The sequence below is a fragment of the Heterocephalus glaber genome, unplaced genomic scaffold (assembly GCF_053883595.1).
Source record: "Heterocephalus glaber isolate CG9 unplaced genomic scaffold, H.glaber_assembly_v1.0 deba00001472, whole genome shotgun sequence".
Taxonomy (NCBI): Eukaryota; Metazoa; Chordata; class Mammalia; order Rodentia; family Bathyergidae; genus Heterocephalus; species Heterocephalus glaber.
The window spans coordinates 60,612,788-60,620,824 of NW_028258315.1; positions in this window are offsets into that span (position 1 = coordinate 60,612,788).

Genomic DNA, 8,037 nt, shown 5'->3' on the forward strand with positions numbered 1-8,037 from the left:
TTAAAAAACCACATTTTCTTTATCCAGTTTCCAGTTGATGGGCATTTGGGCTGTTTCCAAGTTTTAGCTATCACAAACTATGCTGCTATGAACATGGGTGCACATATATCACTGTGGTATGATTCTTTGAATTCTTTGGGGAAGATCCCCAGCAGTGGAATAGCGGGGTCAAATGAGACTTCCAGTCCTAGTTCTTTGAGGTATCTCCATACTGATTCGCACAGTGCTTGCACCAGTCTACACTCCCACCAGCAGTGGAGCAGGCTTCCTCTTTCCCCACAGCCCTGCCAGCATTTGTTATTGGTTGATTTCATGATAGCAGCCATTCTTTCTGGAGTGAAGTGGAATCTCAGCTTTGTTTTCATTTGCATCTCTCAAATGACCAGTGATGTCGAACAGTTTTTCATGTATTTATTTGCTATTTCTACTTCTTTATCTGAGAAATGTCTGTTCATTTCAGATGCCCATTTTTGGATTGGGTCTTTAAATTTGGGAGGTCTGATCTTTTTAAGTTCTTTATAGATTTGAGATAGTAGAGCTTTGTCTGAGGAAGAGCAGGTGAAGATTTTTTCCCACATTGTGGGTTGTCTCTTCACACTGCTGGTGGTTTCTCTTGCTGTGCAGAAGCCTTTTAATAAGAAGAGATCCCATTTGTTGATTATTCATGCTAGTTCACGGGCAACTGAGGTTTTGTTCATAAAATCTTTCCCTACACCAGTGTCTTCAAGGGTTCTACCTAACCTCTGTTCCAACTGGTTCAGAGTTTCTATTTTAATATTTAGATCTTTAATCCATTTTGATTTTAGTTTAGTGCATGGGGAGAGATACAGGTCTAGTTTTAATCTTTGGCAAGTTGAAGCCCAATTTTTTGAGCACCATTTATTAAAGAGGCTATCTTTCCTCCAGTGAGGGTGTTTGGCTCCCTTGTCAAAGATGAGATGGCTGAGTGTGCCTGGCATTGTTTCTGCATCTTCTAATCTGTTCCACTGGTCCTCAAGTCTGTTTCTTTGCCAGTACCATGCTGTTTTTATCACAGTAGCTTTGTAGTAGAGTTGCAGGTTGGGGATTGTGATAGCCCCTGCCATGTCTCTGTTACCTAGAATTGCTTTTGCTATTCTGGGTCTCTTCTTGTTCCAAATGAATTTTTGGATTATTTTCTCCAGGTCCGTGAAGTATGCTATTGGGATATCAATTGGAATTGCACAAAATCTATATAGCAGTTTGGGAAGTATGGCCATTTTTACTACATTAATCCTTCCTACCCAGGAGCAGGGGATGTCTGTCCATTTTCTCATATCATCTTAAATCTCTCTTTTCAGAGTGCCATAGTTTTCAGAGAAGAGGTCTTTGATTTCTTTTGTTAGGTTGATTTCTAGGTATTTCAGTTTTTTGGATGCTATTGTGAAAGGAATTATTTGCCCTATTTCTCTCTCAGTGAGTCTGCCATTGGTGTAGAGGAAAGCTATTAATTTTTGTGTGCTGACCTTGTAACCAACTACTTTACTGAATTTGGTTATTAAGTCTAGAAGACTTTTGGTGGAATTCTTGGGGTCTTCCATATAGAGTATCATGTCATCTGCAAATAATGACAATTTGACTTCTTCATTACCTATCTTTATTCCTTTTATTTCTTTCTCTTGTCTAATTGGTGTGGCTAATGTTTCCAGAACTATATTGAACAAGAGTGTTGATAGTGGACATCCTTGTCTTGTTCCTGATTTGAGTGTGAAGGATTTCAGTTTTTGAAAATATAGCATGATATTGGCTCTTGGTTTTTCATAGATGGTTTCTATCAATTTGAGGAAGAGACCATCTATTCCAATTTTTTGTAGGGTTTTTATCATAAATGCATGTTGGATTTTGTCAAATGCTTTCTCTGCATCTATTGAGGTGATCGTATAGTTTTTGTCCTTGGCTCTATTGATACAGTGTATTACACTGATTGATTTGCATATGTTGAACCATCCCTGCATCCCTGGGATGAATCCCACTTGATCAGGGTGTATGATCTTCTTGATGATCTTCTGCATTCTATTTGCCAGTATCTTATTAAGGATTTTTACATCTACGTTCATTAGTGAGATTGGCCTATAATTCTCCTTTTCAGTTTCTCTGTTTTGGGGATCAAAGTGATGCTTGCTTCCAGGAATGAATTTGGGAGTATTGCTTCTCTTTCAATTTCATTGAAGAGTTTAAACAGTAATGACAGTAGTTCCTCTCTAAATGTCTTGTAGAATTCAGCAGTGAAGCCATCAGGGCCCGGGCTTTTCTTAGTTGATAAGTTTTTAATTATGTTATCAATTTCATTGGTTGATATTGAGTTGTTTAGAATTTTTAGATCTTCTTCGTTCATCTTTGGTAATTCATATGCATCTAGGAATCTGTCCATTTCTTCTGTGTTTTCCATCTTATTGGCGTATAAGTTCTGGAAGTAGGTATTGATGATCCTCTGGATTTCTGCTGGGTCTATTGTAATTTCATCCTTTTCATTCCTAATTGCATGAATTTGGGCCTTTTCTTTCCTTTTTCTGATAAGGTTGGCTAAGGGTTTGTCAGTTTTGTTGATTCTTTCGAAGATCTAACTCTTGGCTTCATTGATTTTTTGGATGATTCTCTTACTCTCTATTGCATTGATTTCTCCTCTGATCTTTATAATGTCCTCCCTTGTATGAGCTTTGGGGTTGTCCTGCTCTTCTTTTTCTAGAAGCTTGAGGTTCAGCATCAGGTTGTTTAATTGGGCTTCTTCTGTTTACTAATATGCGTATTCACTGCTATGAATTTCCCTCATAAGACTGCTTTCATTGTGTCCCATAGATTCCAATATGTTATATTGTCATTGTCATTTAATTGAAGGAACTGTCTGATTTCTTCTTTAATTTCCTCTGTGACCCATTGGCTATTCAGAATGTGTTGTTCAATTTCCACGTGTTTATGAAATTTTTCAAGTTTCTTTTGTTATTGATCTCCAATTTCATCGCACTGTGGTCTGATAATATACAGGGGATAACTTCAGTTCCTTTGCACTTACTTAGACATGTTCTATGTGTGAGTATGTGGTCTATTTTGAAGAATGACCCATGTGCAGCTGAGAAGAATGTGTATTCTGATTTTGTGGGGTGGAAGACTCTGTAAACATCTGTTAAGTTCATTTGTTCAAGAGTTCGATTGAGTTCTAGTATTTCATTACTTATTTTTAGTCTAGTTGATCTATCTATTTGTGACAGTGGGGTGTTGAGGTCCCCCACTACAATTGTATTGGTGAATATATAACTTTTCATATATGTTAGCATTTTTTATATAGTTGGGTGCACAAGTGTTTAGTGCATAGATATTTATGATTGTCATCTCTTCCCATTGGATTGTTCCCTTTACAATGATGTAGTGTCCATCTTTGTCTCTCTTAATCAGTGTTGATTTGAAATCTACTTGATCTGCAAGGAGGATAGCTCCTCCTGCTTTTTTTTGGGTTCCCGTCACATGGAGTATTGTTTTCCACCCTTTAACTTTCAGTCTATGAGTTTCCTTTTGAATTAAGTGTTTCTTGTATGCAGCATATTGTTGCATTTTGCTTCTTGACCCATTCTGCCAGTCTATTTCTTTTGATTGGTGAATTGAGACCATTCACATTGATGGTTATAACTGAAACATATTGACTTGTCATTGCCATGACTTTTTCTTTTTCTTGGGTTCTCCCCCTTTACATTTAATTTCTTGTCATGTCAGATGGGTTCATTCTGCTTTGCTTCCTGGGGTTGTGATCCTCAATGTCTGTTCCTAGGCTATTGTGTAAAATTCTTTGGAGTGCTAGTTTGGTATTCACAAAGCTCCTAAGGTGGTCTTTGTCATGAAAGTATCTTATTTCTCCATCCATTTTGAAAGATAGTTTTGCAGAGTACATCAATCTGGGTTGCAGGCTGTTTTCTTTTACGGCTTGGAATATGTCACTCCAAGCTCTTCTTGCCTTGATGGTTTGTGTTCGGAAGTCTGCTGTGATTCTGATGGGCTTTCCTTTGTATGTGATTTGTTTCTTTTCTCTGACTGCTTGTAGAACTTTGTTCTTCTGTTGAGTTTCTGGAATCTTGACAATTATATGCCTATGTGTAGATTTTTTTTGATCAAGGCTATTTGGAGTTGTATATGCCTTATTTATCTGTATGTCAAGTTCTTTTCCCCTCCTTGGGAAGTTTTCTACCATCACTTCTGTGAAGAGTTTTTTGATGTCATCTCCACTCTCTCCTGTTTCTTCATTGAGCCCAATCAGTCTTATGTTATTCTTGTTTGCATCATCTAGCAGCTGCTGGATTGATTTCTTGTGTTCCCTTATAATTTTGAAGCAATTTTTCTTTTCCTGGTCACTAATTGCAATCTTATCTTCTATATCTGAAATTCTGTTCTCACATTGGCTCATTCTGATGTGTAGACTTTCAGTGGAGTTTTTAATCTCCTAGAAATCTATTTGCATCTGTTTTATGGATTCCATTTGTTTCCTAGGTTGGGATTCCATAATATTACTCAGCTCCTCTCTAGATTTATTAATCATGTCTTGCACTAGAAGCAGAATTTCTTCTGTTGTCTGGGAAATTATTTCTGATTTCATTTTTTCCAGGTCCCCTTTTGTTGCCCGTTCAGTGGGTCCAGGTGGTTGAGTATCAGAGTGTTTCATCTCATTTCCCTTTGGGGTTGCTGTAGGTGATCTGGAAGTCTGGTTTTCAGACTTAGTTATGTGTTTTCTCATTTCAACTTGGTGGGCAGGGTGGGTGCTGTTGGCATCTTCACAGCTCACCTCCTCTGAGCTGGGAGAGGTGGGACAGGGGCCAGGAGTGGAGGTAGGAGTAGTGACTCAGAAGCCCCTTCCTCTGGGCCGGAAGTGGTGGGACAGAAGGCAGCCCAAAAGCCCTTTCCTCTGGTCTGGGAGCAGTGAGAAGGATGGTTGCTGGGAAACCCCTTCCTCTGGACCAGAAACAGTGGGGTGGTGGCTCAGAAGCCCCTTCCTCTGGGCCACAAATGGTGGGTGAGGCCATACTCTTAAGTAAGATAAATAGGGCACACATGTGTAAATACCAAATAGTTTCTCTGGTGTGAGTACCTGAAAGTATAAATAAGGACCAAAATGTATAATAGATAATGTGAAATAGGAAGAAAAGGTCCTGCTTTGTGCCTGTTGCTCGGGATTACTTTGGCTTTATTCCAAAGAAGCATCTTTATTCCTGCTGTCAATAACTGAGCAGATTCAAATCCAAAGACTGAGTGCTAAACATGGTGTGATTGCACCTTTTTATATAATTTTTGTATCTTTGTTTCCCTTATGTGGGCATACACTAACATTTTACAGTATGTTTGGATATATATTAATATTCTACAGTCTGGTTGGGTATAATTTATGTTACAGAGTTACATCAGAACTACACATGCATACACAAAGGCTGATTATCACTACATTACAAAAAGTTCCCACCCTGACAAGGTGGGAGGGGCTCTACCACAATTCCATATAAATCATAGAATTGTTTTTGCTAGATCTGTGAAAAAATGTTGATTATATTTTGATTGGAATTCCATTAAATCTCCATATCATTTTGGTAATATGGCCATTTTGACAGTATTGGTTTTGTCAATCCAGGCACAGTGGATATTTTTTCATTTTCTTGTCTTCTTCAATTTCTTTTTTCAGAGCATTATAGTTTTTGTGATAGAGGTCTTTAACTTCCTTGGTTAGGTTAATCTCTAATTATTTAAGGTTTTGGAAACTATTATGAATGGGTTTGTTTTCCTGATTTCTTTCTCAGTGGGTTCATTGTTGGTGTAGAGTAATGTTTTTGATTTTTGTGTCCTGCCACTTTGCTGAAATTGTTTATTATAAGAGTCTTCTGGTAGAGTCTTTTGGATCTTCTATGTCAGCTCCAAATATGAATACTTTGACTTCTTCCTTTCCTATTCAAATCTCTTTTATTTGTCACTCTTACCATATTGCTTTTGGTAAATTTTTGAGAACTGTATTGAATGGGGGTTGTGAGAATGAACACCCTTGTCTTGTTCCTGGTTTTAGAGGGAATGCTTTCAGTTTTTCCCCATTTAGTATGATGTTTGCAGTGGGTATGTCATAAATATCTTTCATCAGTTTAAGATCAGGTCCTTCTATACCTGTTTTTTTCAATTTTTTTTTAAATCACAAATAAATGCTGTATTTTGTCAAAGGCTTTTTCTGCATCTGTGATAAGTAATTTTTATCTTTACTTCTGTTTATTGGTGTATTACATTCATTGATTTATTTATGTTGAACCATCCTTGCATCCCTGGGATGAAGCCAATTTGCTAATAATTTAAGATTATTTTAGTGATTTGTATTCACTCTACAATTATATTTTTAAGTATTTTTATATCTATTTTCATTGAGGAAATTGTCTTCCAGTATTCTTTTTTTGTTGAGTTTTTTCCAGACATGATATCAGGATAATGCTACCTTTGATGAATGAGTTTGCTTGTGTTCTTTCCCTTTCAGTGTCAGAGAAAAGTTTGAGGGATTTTGGGATTAGTTCTTTCTTAATGTTCTGGTAAAATTCAGCAGTGAATCCAGTGGATCCTGAGGATTTCTTAGTTGGTAGGTTTCTTATTACTGCCTGTGTTTCACTACCTGTTACTGGTTTACTGAGTGTTTTTGTATTATCCTGATTCAGCTTTGGTAATCATATGTATTTGGGAATTTATCAGTTTTTCTCTAGATTCTCCAATGTTTAAGAATATAAGTTTTTGAGGTATTTTCTTATACTCCTCTGGATGTCAGTGGTGTCATTTGTGATTTTTGCCTTTTTCATTTCTAGGTACTTTGATGTGAATATTTTATTTGATTCTTTTGAGAAATTTTCTTAAGGGTTTATCTATATTCTTTATCCTTTCAAAGAACCAACTCTCTGATTCATTGATTCTTTTTTTCTGGTAAATGTTTATTTAAAAAAAATTTTATTGGTACATTTTAGCTATACAATACAGTTACGTTAATCATTGGAAATTTGCACCTTTACATAATCTGTCTTGGTTCTTATTTTTTCCTCATTCCTCTGCGCTCCCTTCAACCCCTCCATCCCTCCCTATTTACAAAGACTTTGCTTCCATTTTTCATTTTCTCACATTGATTAAATTCCCTTCTTTCCTTTTCTCTACCCCTCCCACTTCCCCTTCCCCTTTATATATTTTTAGTGTTAATTTTATTCATTTTTGCTCTGACCTTTATATTTCTTTCCTTCTCCCAGTTTTGGATTGGATTGCTCATTTCTTTTAGGAGGTGCATCATTAGGATATTTATTTTGGATTGCTCAATTTTTTAATATGTATGCATTCATAGTTATAAACTTTCCTCTTAGAACTCTTCATTGTGTCCTATAAAGTTTGGTATGTTGTAGTGCCATTATTTGATTCTAGAAATTTTTAAATTTCTTTTTTGATTTCTTCTGTAACCCATTCATCATTAAAGAGTGTATTATTTCATCTCCATGTTTTTATGCAGTTTTTGTTTCTGTTAATTTCTAGTCGTACTCATCTATGATCCAATAGTATCCAGGAGATGATTTCAATTCTTTTGTATTTATTTAAACATGCTTTATGTCTTAAGATGTGTCTGTTTTGGAGATATACTGTCTGCATTCTGGTGCTATTTTATGAAACTCTCTGTGTATATCTATTAAATTCATTTATTTGTTGGTGTGGTTCAACTCTGATATTTATTTGCTGGTATTTTGTCTGGGTAACTTGTCCATTTATGAAAGTGAGGTATTAAAGTTCCCCTCTATGTTTCTACTGATGTTTATCTCACCTTTTATATTTGTTAGTGTTTGTTTTATGAAACTGAGTGCACTGATATTTGGAGCATATTTCTTTACAGTTGTTATCTCTTCCTGTAGACTTTTCCCCTTTACAAGTATGTAGTAATTTTTCTTTTCTGATCAGTTTTGGTTTGAAGTCCATTTTGTCTGAAAATAGAATAGTTACTTTTGCTTGCTTTCAGGCTCCTGTTGCATGAAGTACTTCCCCCCCTTATTCTCT